This window comes from Rana temporaria, chromosome 2, assembly GCF_905171775.1.
Source record: "Rana temporaria chromosome 2, aRanTem1.1, whole genome shotgun sequence".
Taxonomy (NCBI): Eukaryota; Metazoa; Chordata; class Amphibia; order Anura; family Ranidae; genus Rana; species Rana temporaria.
The window spans coordinates 499,271,198-499,285,555 of NC_053490.1; the positions used below are offsets into that span (position 1 = coordinate 499,271,198).

At 45.2% G+C, this 14,358-nt stretch overlaps 2 non-coding genes across 2 annotated transcripts; both read left to right on the plus strand.

Moving 5' to 3' along the window:
• The first annotated feature begins 525 nt into the window (after positions 1–525).
• TRNAR-CCU lies at positions 526–598 on the plus strand. The gene has a single exon. It is a non-coding gene; the product is annotated as a tRNA-Arg (tRNA).
• Positions 599–5,317: 4,719 nt separating this feature from the next.
• On the plus strand, positions 5,318–5,390 carry TRNAR-CCU. The gene has a single exon. It is a non-coding gene; the product is annotated as a tRNA-Arg (tRNA).
• The last annotated feature ends 8,968 nt before the right edge of the window (positions 5,391–14,358 follow it).

Below are 14,358 nucleotides of genomic sequence, written 5' to 3' on the forward strand. Positions count from 1 at the left end.
GACCACCTAGGTGATCCCAGGAAAAGTGGAAATGAGTACCTGTCACAACGAGGTACCTGCCCCCCCCCCCCCCCCCAAAAAAAAAAAAAAACATAAGAGGAAGGGAATTGAAGTGAAGGGAAGTCAATGGCTGTCAGCACAATGTTCTACTTTATGTGTAAATAAAATGGGTGTTATATTGTATTATCTTGAGGCGGGAATATTAAATGTTCCGACTTCTTCACATTTCTGAATGGGACCCCCCTTTAATATTGGGGTCCCCGGCTCTACATTCTGAGCATTGTACAGGGAGATGAACGGGGTGCCCTAGACTGATGATTCAGGGAAAAACCGATCGCCTTCGGGGGTCAGGAAGGAATTCCCCCCCCCTTCTGGAGGGGGGTTTTCGCCTTCCTCTGAATCATCGTAAGGTTTAGGGGTCCGATAAAAGGCGTCAGAGGATAACAGTGACCGATCTCTGACGATCAAGGCCTTAGAATCATTTCCTTCTATTGATTTATTTACAATAAAAAAGAAAAAAAAAAAGCCCCGGTGGTCTAATGGATAAGGCACTGGCCTCCTCAGCCAGGGATTGTGGGTTCAAGTCCCACCCGGGGTGATACTTTTTTCTGATCACAGAATACAGGCAGAGAGCCAACACTACATCTGATTTTACCTTAAAGGAAAACTCACACTTTGAATGACAATTACTCAGTCATGTGACATTCTACACATTTGAGATTTTTATAATTTTTTTCACACAAATAGAACTTTCTTTTGGTGGTATTTAACACCCACTGGGTTTTTATGTAATTATTTATTTTTGCTAAATAAACGAAATAAGACTAAAATGTTATAGAAAAATGTGTTTTTCTTCGAAGCAAAAAACAAAAACAAAAAGAAAACAAATACAAAAAACAAAGTTAAAAAAAAAAGAGAAAGAAAAAAAAAATAGTTTTTCTTCATTTCTGTTATACAATTTTGCCATAGGGGTCACAGGGTGACACGGGATACTCTGGGGTCATAGGGGTCACAAGGTGACACATGATACTCTGGGGACATAGGGGTCACAGGGTGACATGGGATGTACTAAGGTCATAGGGGTCACAGGGTGATACAGAATGCTCTGGAGTAATAGGAGTCACAGGGTGACACGAGCCGTAGGGGGTCACAGGATGTTCTGGAGTCATAGGGGTCACAGGGTGACACAGGATGCTCTGGGGTCATAGAGGTCACAGGGTGACACGGGATACTCTGGGGTCATAGGGGTCACAGGGTGACACAGGATACTCTGGGGTCATAGTGGTCACAGGGTGACATGGGATGTACTAAGGTCATAGGGGTCACAGGGTGATACAGAATGCTCTGGAGTAATAGGAGTCACAGGGTGACACAAGCCGTAGGGGGTCACAGGATGTTCTGGAGTCATAGGGGTCACAGGGTGACACAGGATGCTCTGGGGTCATAGGGGCCACAGGGTGACACAGGATGCTCTGAGGTCATAGGGCCACAAGGTGACACAGGATGGTCTGTGGTCATAGGGGTCACAGTTGACACAAGCTGTAGGGGTAATAGGATGTTCTGGAGTCATAGGGGTCACAGGGTAACACAGGATGCTATGGTGGGGTCATAGGGGTCATTGGGTGACACAGGGGGCTCAGGGTGCACAGAGTCATGCGGTGACAAAGGGTGTTCTGGGGTCATAGGGGATCACAGAGTGACCAGGATGCTCTGGAGTAATAGGGGTCACAGGATGCTCTGGGGTCATAGGGGTCACATGGTGACACAGGATGTTCTGGAGTCATAGGGGTCACAGGATGCTCTGGGGTCATAGTTGACACAAGACGTAGGGGGTCATAGGATGTTCTTCAGTCATAGGGGCCACAGGGTGACACAGGATGCTCTGGAGTCATAGGGGTCACAGGGTGACACAGGATGCTCTGGGGTCATAGGGGCCGAAGGGTGACACAGGATGCTCTGGGGTCATAGGGGTCACATGGTGACACAGGATGTTCTGGAGTCATAGGGGTCACATGACTAAGGTATAACAGATGGACTTGTTCTATAACCCAAATACAACCCCCATTAACCTTACTATAGTAACTGAGACCACACCAGTGTTGGAGTTAAAACAAGGCCGTAGCAGCCTAATTTATTAAACATAAATATATATATATATATATATATAAAACAATATATATAAATAACATAACACTATAAAATACCATAATAACATAAACTCTGTTAATAAACCATAATTTAACTATTGTTGGTCTTGGCAGGCCCTCAGTACCCATATCAGGGAAAAAACCCATAAAGCACTGCGGTACCAAACAGTGTATAGATAGGCCTCCTGCCGAAAAACTGGCCCGGAGACAGCCACTGACCGCAGTGCCCCATTCCCACTTTACAGCTAACCTCCGTTAGCTGGAAACCATTATCGGGACCCATAACAACGATGGGTCCCCAAGACTCCTCCTTTTACCATATCTTCTCTCTCCTGCCAAGACCAACACCCGCCACTGCCACGACATCCATGAACACGATCTCCTGTAAAGACAAAGCAAAAGAAACACACAAAACAAAAACAAGCCATTGGAAAACAAAAGCCCATCAAACCATAAAATTAGGGAGGGTGGGTGGGAACTTTCCCCCGCGCTGTGCTTGCCTATGATGGGATGGGCCAACCTTTTATATGCCTCTCACCCCTCCCCTAGGCAACTCCCCCTTTAAACTCCTGACCATTTTACTTCCCCTGTTAACTCTGTCATGTCCGCCCTGCGCATATGCCATTGCATTCTATTGCTCCGGGCTTCTCTGGATGCTCTGGGGTCATAGGGGTCACAGTTGACACAAGACGTAGGGGGTCATAGGATGTTCTTCAGTCATAGGGGCCACAGGGTGACACAGGATGCTCTGGAGTCATAGGGGTCACAGGATGCTCTGGGGTCATAGGGGCCACAGGGTGACACAGGATGCTCTGGGGTCATAGGGGCCACAGGGTGACACAGGATGCTCTGGGGTCATAGGGGCCACAAGGTGACACAGGATGCTCTGGGGTCATAGGGGCCACAAGGTGACACAGGATGCTCTGGGTTCATAGGGGTCACAGTTGACACAAGACGTAGGGGGTCATAGGATGTTCTGGAGTCATAGGAGCCACAGGGTGACACAGGATGCTCTGGGGTCATAGGGGCCATAGGCAACGCTGTATCTTGGCCTAGGCAAACAAGGCCCAGGCCTAGGGCAGCACTTTGCAGGGGGGCAGCATGAAAAGAGTCCCTGTTGGCTTGCGCTACACTTTTAGTGCAGCGCCAGTCTTATGAGGTGGACTGGGCCGCAAGACAAATCGGTCTGGTGCCCCCATAAAGCAGCCGCACTGCTGCCGGTATGATAGGGATGGTGCAGACACAAGGGACACTGACATGGTCACCTATACCTGTCAGGTAGGTAGTAGGACTCTCCTGCAATCCTTTGCTTGTGTCAGTTGTACATATTAAGGAATCTTAATTATATTTTTTTCTATTGATTACTGATGAATGTTTATTTACTGACACACACTGGACTGGCATGCACTGACCTACATTAGAAGAGAGGCAGTGGGGGGGGGGGGGGAAGACAGAGATGGAGGGGGGATGAGACAGAGAGGAAGGGGGTGGGGGTGAGACAGAAATGGAGGTGGTGGGGGTGAGACAGAGATGGATGGGTGGGGGTGAGACAGAGAGGGAGGGGCTGAGACAGAGAGGGAGGGGGTGAGACAGAGAGGAAGGGGGTGGGGGTGAGACAGAAAGGGGGGTGACAGAGAGGGAGGGGGTGGGGGATGAGACAGAAAGGGGGGTGACAGAGAGGGAGGGGGTGACAGAGAAGGAGGGGGTGTGACAGAGAGGGAGGGGGTGGGGGTGAGACAGAAAGGGAGGGGGTGGGGGTGAGACAAAGATGGAGGGGGTGGGGGTGTGACAGAGGGGGTTGACAAAGAGGGAGGGGGTGAGACAGAGAGGGAGGGGGATGAGACAGAAAGGGGGGTGACAGAGAGGGAGGGGGTGGGGGATGAGACAGAAGGGGGGGTGACAGAGAGGGAGGGGGGGTGACAGAGAAGGAGGGGGTGAGACAGAGAGGGAGGGGGGTGAGACAGGAGGGGGGTGAGACAGAAGGGGGGTGACAGAGATGGGGGGTGATGGAGGGGAGGGGCATGAGACAGAAGGGGGTGACAGAGAGGGAGGGGGTGACAGAGATGGGGGGTAACAGAGAGGGAGGGGGTGAGACAGAAGGGGGGTGACAGAGATGGGGGGTGACGGAGGGGAGGGGCATGAGACAGAAGGGGGGTGACAGAGAGGGAGGGGGTGACAGAGAGGGAGGGGGTGGGGGGTTGACAGAGATGGGTGAGACTCCCCCCTCCTCACCTTTCCCCGGCTCTTTACCCCTCATTCTGTACATGCATTGCACACAGTTAGCCAGCACTGCCATTCGCACTGGTGGCACAGACAGAGGGAATGGCATGTGCTGTGTGTGTGCACGGACCGAGTGTTTGGTGCCGCTGCCACATACTGTAAGGTAGGCTCCTCCTCTCCGGTCTCTTCCCTTATTATCCCAGGCTCCCGGGCGGTCAGCCTCCTCCTGGTTCCTTAACCTCAAGTCCTTTCTTACTTCCTACTGCTGACTGTTCCGGCGCCGCGCTCCTCTCTGCCTGTGATTCACGATGTCACGTCAGCCGGAACTAGATAGCTCCTGTCAGGCAGAGATCACTCTGCCTGACAGGGAAGTGACTGAGACGAGATTTGTGCCGCGATGCAGGAGCGCTGTGGGCACACTCGCAACGCTCCGCAAGTAACAACGCTCCGCAAGTAACAACTGTGTGTAGCGGCGGCCCCGGTGACACCCCTCTGGCGGGTGTCACCCGGGTGCGGCCTGCACCCCCCGCACCCCCATAGCAACGCCTCTGCTCCTGCCTCCCCTCTATCACCATCAATAGATTCAAAATGGGTGTTATATTGTATTATCTTGAGGCGGGAATATTAAATGTTCCGACTTCTTCACATTTCTGAATGGGACCCCCCTTTAATATTGGGGTCCCCGGCTCTACATTCTGAGCATTGTACAGGGAGATGAACGGGGTGCCCTAGACTGATGATTCAGGGAAAAACCGATCGCCTTCGGGGGTCAGGAAGGAATTTCCCCCCCCCCTTTTGGAGGGGGGTTTTCGCCTTCCTCTGAATCATCGTAAGGTTTAGGGGTCCGATAAAAGGCGTCAGAGGATAACAGTGACCGATCTCTGACGATCAAGGCCTTAGAATCATTTCCTTCTATTGATTTATTTACAATAAAAAAGAAAAAAAAAAAAGCCCCGGTGGTCTAATGGATAAGGCACTGGCCTCCTCAGCCAGGGATTGTGGGTTCAAGTCCCACCCGGGGTGATACTTTTTTCTGATCAAAGAATACAGACAGAGAGCCAACACTACATCTGATTTTACCTTAAAGGAGAACTCACACTTTGAATGACAATTACTCAGTCATGTGACATTCTACACATTTGAGATTTTTATAATTTTTTTCACACAAATAGAACTTTCTTTTGGTGGTATTTAACACCCACTGGGTTTTTATGTAATTATTTATTTTTGCTAAATAAACTAAATAAGACTAAAATTTTATAGAAAAATGTGTTTTTCTTCGAAGCAAAAAACAAAAACAAAAAGAAAACAAATACAAAAAACAAAGTTAAAAAAAAAAGAGAAAGAAAAAAAAATAGTTTTTCTTCATTTCTGTTATACAATTTTGCCATAGGGGTCACAGGGTGACACGGGATACTCTGGGGTCATAGGGGTCACAGGGTGACACAGGATACTCTGGGGTCATAGGGTCACAGGGTGACACGGGATGTACTAAGGTCATAGGGGTCACAGGGTGATACAGAATGCTCTGGAGTAATAGGAGTCACAGGGTGACACAAGCCGTAGGGGGTCAGAGGATGTTCTGGAGTCATAGGGGTCACAGGGTGACACAGGATGCTCTGGGGTCATAGGGGCCACAGGGTGACACAGGATGCTCTGAGGTCATAGGGGCCACAAGGTGACACAGGATGGTCTGTGGTCATAGGGGTCACAGTTGACACAAGCTTTAGGGGTCATAGGATGTTCTGGAGTCATAGGGGTCACAGGGTAACACAGGATGCTATGGGGTCATAGGGGTCACTGGGTGACACAGGGGGCTCAGGGTGCACAGAGTCATGCGGTGACAAAGGGTGTTCTGGGGTCATAGGGGATCACAGAGTGACCAGGATGCTCTGGAGTAATAGGGGTCACAGGATGCTCTGGGGTCATAGGGGTCACATGGTGACACAGGATGTTCTGGAGTCATAGGGGTCACAGGATGCTCTGTGGTCATAGTTGACACAAGACGTAGGGGGTCATAGGATGTTCTTCAGTCATAGGGGCCACAGGGTGACACAGGATGCTCTGGAGTCATAGGGGTCACAGGGTGACACAGGATGCTCTGGGGTCATAGGGGCCACAGGGTGACACAGGATGCTCTGGGGTCATAGGGGTCACATGGTGACACAGGATGTTCTGGAGTCATAGGGGTCACATGACTAAGGTATAACAGATGGACTTGTTCTATAACCCAAATACAACCCCCATTAACCTTACTATAGTAACTGAGACCACACCAGTGTTGGAGTTAAAACAAGGCCGTAGCAGCCTAATTTATTAAACATAAATATATATATATATATATATATATATAAAACAATATATATAAATAACATAACACTATAAAATACCATAATAACATAAACTCTGTTAATAAACCATAATTTAACTATTGTTGGTCTCGGCAGGCCCTCAGTACCCATATGAGAGAGGGACAGAGAGCCAGAGCATTGTGTGTATAAGACATGTAAAATTCATGTTAGTGGTCCGCGGGATTCAAAATTGGGAGGTCTGTCTGTGACAGCAGGGTGGGGGTTTTTCTCCCCACACCTGCTGTCATTTTTAAAAACAGCATGACTGAGCAGGATTTCGCCACACGGCTGCATCAACCAGTCACAGATTCCTGTTAATGAATAAAGCACAAGGATCATCTTCACTGTGGCAGACAGACTTGTAGTTTTAATGGGCTCTGGGGGAACCTGCTTTCTAATTTATCTGTAGACTCCAGAGAACAATGGGGTGGCCACCAAAAAGTCGCAAATCTAGGTGTCCTGCAGTGTTAAGTAGAGTGGTGACCTCAGCCTGGACTCCAACCAGGCCACGCCCCAACAAGTTTCACTTCTCCCCCGAAGCTTAGTCATGACCCCATGAAAGTTTGCTGCAGGGATTGCTGAAGCCTGAGGGAAACTAACAATTCGAGGTTAAAAAAACACATCAGTTTATTGGAATGTCCACAGTATTAAATGGGATAAACAATAAATGACAGAGCGCATGCATGTGAAGCGCATTGTCATGGCAACAGTCAAGCTTGCGCTCCATGCTGGTATCCTGAGGGTTCCGCTTCCACCCGTCAGCTCATTGTGACACACCAGCGTGCAATGCCTGGCTTCTCGGGCAGCTTGTATCACATCTTCCAAGGGATTTTGGATTGGCGCCCCCCCCCCCATATTAGCCCTAATTGCGGTACCGGATGACCTCATTCCATCAATGTCCAAGGACCTTGCAGTGGTATCGTTGGCTTTTTTATTGTTTATTTCATTTAATACTGTGGACATTCCAATAAACTGATGTGTGTTTTTTAACCTTGAATTGCCACAGATTCTTTCAGGTTTTAACAATCCCTGAATCAAACTTTCATAGAGTGACCAGTGAGGGCATCGAGCGCTTTCACTTTTTGTGTATAAGCATCACAAATGGACCACAGAGCAATGGAAGAAGGTGCCCTGGTCTGATAAATCACACTTTCTTGCAGTTGTAATGCGTCCATAAAGGGCTCACGGGCACCGCCCCATCTCTCCTGCCCAGTGGCGTCACTAGGGTTGGTGTCACCTGGTGTGGTAAAATATGGTGTCACCCCCCCCCCCCATAAATGTTTCTAAATATTTTTTACCCTACTGTGTGCTCTCTGTTCTCCTTTCTTCCCCTTTTCTCTCTCTCTATCCATCTTTCTTGTTCTTTCTATCTCTTCTTCTTTCTCTCCATTTTTTTTTTGTCCCCTCCCCCCGCCTCTTTCTCCAGGGCCAGAATTCACATCTCAGGAATGCTCTAAGCCAAGCCTGTGAGAGCGGGGAGAGGGGAGAAGAGCTGCTGCAGACGTGCATAGCACTGGATCGAAATTGGGCTCAGTTGAGTATTAAGGGGAGTGGGCATTATTAACCACTTGCCGACTGCCACACGTACATATACGTCGGCAGAATGGCACGGGCAGGCAAAGCAATGTCCCAGGCCTAGGGTAGCACTTTGCAGGGGGGCAGCATGAAAAGAGTCCCTGCCGGCTTGCACTACACTTTTAATTCAGCACCAGTCTTATGAGGTGGACTAGGCCGCAAGACAAATCGGTCTGGTGCCCCCATAAAGCGGCCGCACTGCTGCCGGTATGATGGTGCAGACACAAGGGACACTGACATGGCCACCTATACCTGTCAGGTAGGTAGTAGGACTCTCCTGCAATCCTTTGCTTGTGTCAGTTGTACATATTTAGGAATCTTAATTATATTTCTGTTGATTGCTGATGAGAAAAATAAACAAATAGATTTATTTGTTCCTGTCCCCAATCCTTCCTTTGTTCACTGCCTAGACCACATACCTTCATTACTGTACTACATGTTTTCTGCTGCACCACTGGTACGGTTATATCCTCTTAGTCCTCCATAAATTTAGTAGTGCCACCTCATTGGTGCCATCTCCTCAGTGCCGCCTTATCAGTGCCCATCAGTGAAACTATCATCAACACTTTTTTTCCATTATGAATAGAGTAAGGGATGGTTATAGCCCCTGTTAATTATTTTTGCCATCCGTTCATTTCTCTTTATTTCCTGCCCCATAGCCAAACAGGAAGTGAGAGGAAATATCTGCAGATTAAGGGAATCCCCCCCCCCAAGACCCTCAGAACTAGTGTCCCCACTGAAGGATTTCAGGGCAGGTCTTAAACAGGAAGGGGTGTAACCTTGACAGGAAGGGGTGGATCATATTTAAATTAGGGGTTGCACGAGATTAGTCAGGCCTAGGGCAGCACAAAACCTAAATACACCACTGGCCATAGGGTGACACGAGCTATAGGGGTCATAGGATGTTCTGGAGTCATAGGGGTAACAGGGTAACACAGGATGCTATGGGGTCATAGGGGTCACAGGGTGACACAAGCTGTAGGGGTCACAGGATGTTCTGGAGTCATAGGGGTAACAGGGTAACACAGGATGCTATGGGGTCATAGGGGTCACTGGGTGACACAGGATGCTCTGGAGTAATAGGGGTCACAGGGCGGCACAGGATGTTCTGAGTCATAGGGTGACAAAGCATGCTCAGGGTACTCTGGAGTCATGGGGGTCACAGATGACACTGGACGCTCTGGAGTCATAGGGGTTACAGGGTGACACAAGGGTCATAGGGTGACACAAGGATCATGGGGGTCACAGGGTGACACAAGGGTCATGGGGGTCATAGGGTGACACAGGACGCTCAGGGTTATGACGGGATACTCTCTCCAGGGCTGTGTATTGTTGGAATCCCCCCCGGCTGTCTTTTTGCGCATGCACAATATATTACAATCTACAAGTCCTGAAAAAGGTCCTACAATGTGTCTGCGCATGTGCCAGTCCCTGCAGGAATGCACATACACTGCAGGTCTCTAGAAAGGACTCTGCCCGAGACTCCTACGTGTCTGCCCATGTGCCACATCTACCTCCTCGATCACACACCCTGGGAGCCATTTATGAAATGCTCTTCATCCCCAGGAACACTGTGGGGGTCTCAGCAGGGGAACTCGTAAAGATCTGCAGCATATGGGTGCGGGATCTTGCGCATGCGCAGACACACTGAAATCACCTGGGGAAGCCTTGCGGCGTGTCTACACATGCGTTTGCGTTAGATCTCCAGTAACAATGGCAGTGCTGGAGAAGAGAGGCAAAGGGAGAAGCTCCGCTTCAACCAACGCCGGACTCCATTCTCTAATAATTATGATTTTTTTTTATTTTGAGACAGGGATCGGTGTTTTGAGACAGGGATCAGTGTTTTGAGACAGGGATCGGTGTGAGGGATTCTTGGAGGACTGGACCCTCTGCACAATCATTCTACAGAATAAACAATTGTTTCTGGGGAAAAAATACATTGGTGACGGCCCGGTATGCATGTTTATACCCTTCAGGGATGACTGGAAATAATGAAAATAGAGTCTCACCCAGAGAGAGGTCAGCAGATAGAGGAGTTCCCTGATCCAGCCGGATTGGCCCGCGACTATGTGTTGCCCCGAGATTTCATTGGAAGGTATGGAATTAAGGGGCTGTCGCCTGTAACAATCACAGACACCTGTGCAGAATGGAGGAACGATGGAGCCTGGAATAAAGAATGAAGGAGGGACACACATCAACCAAAACCAGTGCTTATATACACCCCAAATTCATTAAATAGTACAACAAAGGTAAAATATCCAATACATTTATAGACATATATTGTAAACACAAAAAAAAAATCAGAGAGTCAAATAAATGTTTTTCAAAATTTCACAGTAAAATAATATACTGTAACATGGAAATCTAATAGATACATTTTTATATAAGATTTTATCTTTAAAAACTTTGTTAAAGAAAAGTACCCTTAAAATGTACATGAAGTCTGTTAAGCTTTTTTCAAAACAAATGAGGATGAGTTTATTCAAAATTAAAAAAATAAAATAAAAGTCAGTTATTTTTTTCAGCAGCCACCAAGAAATTCAAAATGTTATTATCAAAGATTTTATTCAGATTTTTTCAAATAAAGAATTACAAATACTGTATTTTCCGCCATATAAGACTACCTTTTACACTTAAAAAAACTGGCAAAAAAGCAGGGGTCGTCTTATACGCCGGGTCAGCTGCTCGGATGCCTGCTGGATGTGCGGTAATACTGTATGTATACAGAGCCTGCTCGGATTGGAGTAACAACCTCTGCCAATCTGAACAGGCTACATACAGTAGCCTGCTCTGATTGGCTTTGAGAGTCAGAGAGGCGTGGGCTGATGATGTTACAGCCTCTGCCAAGCCAAGCAGGGTTTGTATTCATTAATAGAATACATCGCTCGTGGTGATTGGCTCTAGCTCCAGCAAGAATGAAGAAGAATATGTCTCCAGAAGGAAGAAATATGAAGTGTCGGAAACCTCGGAAGGGGGGTCGTCTTATACGGTGAGTACAAGCAAAAAATATAAAAAAAACTGTAAAATTATGGGGTCGTCTTATACGCCCGGTCGCCTTATACACCGGCAAATACGGTAATTAAATTTGTAACTCTCACCCCCAAATTCATTAAATAGTACAGCAAGGGTACAATATCCAATAAATGTATCCAAGTATATTGTAAACACTAAAAAAAATTATATACTGTAACATGGAAATCTAATAGATACATTTTTATATAAGATTTTATCTTTAAACCTTGTTAAAGAAAATGACCCTTAACCACTTAACGCCCGCCCACTGTATATATACGTCCTCTTTTTAAAGATGGATATCTCGGTAACGGCAGCAGCTGCTGCCACAACCGAGGTATCTATCTCTTCTGTGGGCGGGCGTGTAAACGATAACGGCGGTCTCCGCGGCGGATTCGCCGCGAGATCGCCGTTATTGGTGGCGGGAGAGGGCCCCCCCTCCCGCCGCTCTTCCGCGCCCCCCGCTGCTTACCGGAGCCGTCGGTAGCGGCGGAGGAGATCGGATGCTGCTGCCTAGTGTGTGAGGACTCGAGTGAGGGAAAGATGGCCCCCACCCGTCCTCATAGCTTTGCTGGGCGGAAGTGACGTCAAAACGTCAGTCCCGCCCAGCGTCTTAAAGCAACATTTTTTTTTTTGTCATTTGAAAAAACGACAGTTTCAATTATTTTTTTTTTTTTTGCATTTAAGTCTAAATATGAGATCTGAGGTCTTTTTGACCCCAGATCTCATATTTAAGAGGACCTGTCATGCTTTTTTCTATTACAAGGGATGTTTACATTCCTTGTAATAGGAATAAAAGTGATACATTTTTTTTTTTATTTCAGTGTAAAAAATTATAAAATCAATAAAAATAAATAAGAAAACAATTTTTTTTTTTAAAGCACCCCGTCCCGACGAGCTCGCGCGCAGAAGCGAACGCATACGCGAGTAGCGCCCGCATATGAAAACGGTGTTCAAACCACACAAGTGAGGTATCGCCGCGATCGTTAGAGCGAGAGCAATATTTATAGTCCTAGACCTCCTCTGTAGCTCAAAAAATGCAACCTATAGAATTTTTTAAATGTCGCCTATCGAGATTTTTAAGGGTAAAAGTTTGACGCCATTCCACGAGCGAGCGCAATTTTAAAGGGTGACATGTTGGGTATCATTTTACTCGGCGTAACATTATCTTTCACAATATATAACAAAATTGGACCAAATTTATTGTTGTCTTATTTTTTTATTTAAAAAAAAAGTGTGCTTGTAAGACCGCTGCGCAAATACGGTGTGACAAAAAGTATTGCGATGACCGTCATTTTATTCTCTAGGGTGTTAGAAACAAATATATATAATGTTTGGGGGTTTTAAGCAATTTTCTAGCAAAAAAAAATGTTTTAGTCTTGTAAACACCGAATCTGAAATGTACATGAAGTCTAATAAGCTTTAATAAACAAATGAGGATGAATTTGTAAAAAAAAAAAAAAAAAAAAAAAAAAAAGTCCGTTTTTCTTTCAGTAGCCGCCAATAAATTCAAAATGTTGTTTTTCAAAGATTTTTTTTTCAATAAAGAATGTACAGAATTTTATTATCAAAGATTTTATTCAGATGTTTTCAAATAAAAAAATACAAATAATAAAATTCAATAAATAGTACAGCAAGGATACAATATCCAATAATTTATAGAAATATATGTAAATACAAAAAAAAAAAAATTGAAAGTGAAATAAATGTTTTCAAATTTGCAAGTAAAATAATATACTGTATCATGGAAATCTAATAGATACATTTTTTATATAAGATTTTATCTTTAAACTTTGTTAAAGAAAAGTACCCTTAAAATGCACATGAAGTCTAATGAGCTTTATTAAACAAATGAGGATGAGTTTGTCAAAATTCAAAATAAGAAAAAAGTCAGTTATTTTCCAGTAGCCGCCAAGAAATTCAAAATGTTCCTTTTCAAAGATTTTTTGTTTAAATAAAGAATGTACAAAATGTTATTATTAAAGATTTTATTCAGATGTTTTCAAATAAAGAATTACAAAAAATGAACTTCATTAAATAGTACAACAAGGGTACAATATACAATCATTTATACAAATATATTGTAAACACTTAAAAAATTGAGAGTCAAATAATTGTTTTCAAAATTTGCCAGTAATATAATATACTGTAAATCTAATAGATACATTTTTATATAAGATTTTGTCTTTAACCACTTAAGGACCTTGGGTGTTTTTCAGATTTGGCATTTACAAGACTAAAACATTTTTTTTTTGCTAGAAAATTACTTAAAACCCCCAAAAAGCGCCCTTTTTTTGGAAAAAAATCACCTTTTTTAATTAAAAAATAAGACAATAAATTTGGCCCAATTCTTTTATATATTGTGAAAGATAATGTTACGCCAAGTAAAATGATACCCAACATGTCATGCTTAAAAATTGCGCCCGCTCGTAGAATGGCGTCAAACTTTTACCCTTAAAAATCTCGATAGCCGACGTTTTAAAAAATTATATAGGATGCATCTTTTGAGATACAGAGGAGGTCTAGGGCTAGAATTATTTCTCTCGCTCTAAAGATCGCGGTGATACCTCACTTGTGTGGTTTGACCACCGTTTTCATATGCGGGCGCTACTCACGTATGCGTTCGCTTCTGCGCGCGAGCTCCTCTGGACGGGACGCTTTAAAAAATGTTTTTGTGTTTTCTTATTTATTTTTATTTATTTTATTATTTTTTACACTGAAAAAAAAATGATCACTTTTATTCCTATTACAAGGAATGTAAACATCCCTTGTAATAGAAAAAAGCATGACAGGTTCTCTTAAATATGAGATCTGGGGTCAAAAAGACCTCAGATCTCATATTTAGACTTAAATGCAAAAAATAAAGAAAATTTTGGCATTTGAAAAAATGACATTTAAAAAATGTTGCTTTAAGAAGCATGGGCAGGACTGACGTTTTGACGTCACTTCCGCCCTGTTATGCTATGGGGACGGGTGCCCTCACTCGCATCCCCACACAGCACGTGAAAGGACCCGATCGCCTCCCCCGCTACCGATGGCTCCGGTAAGCGGCG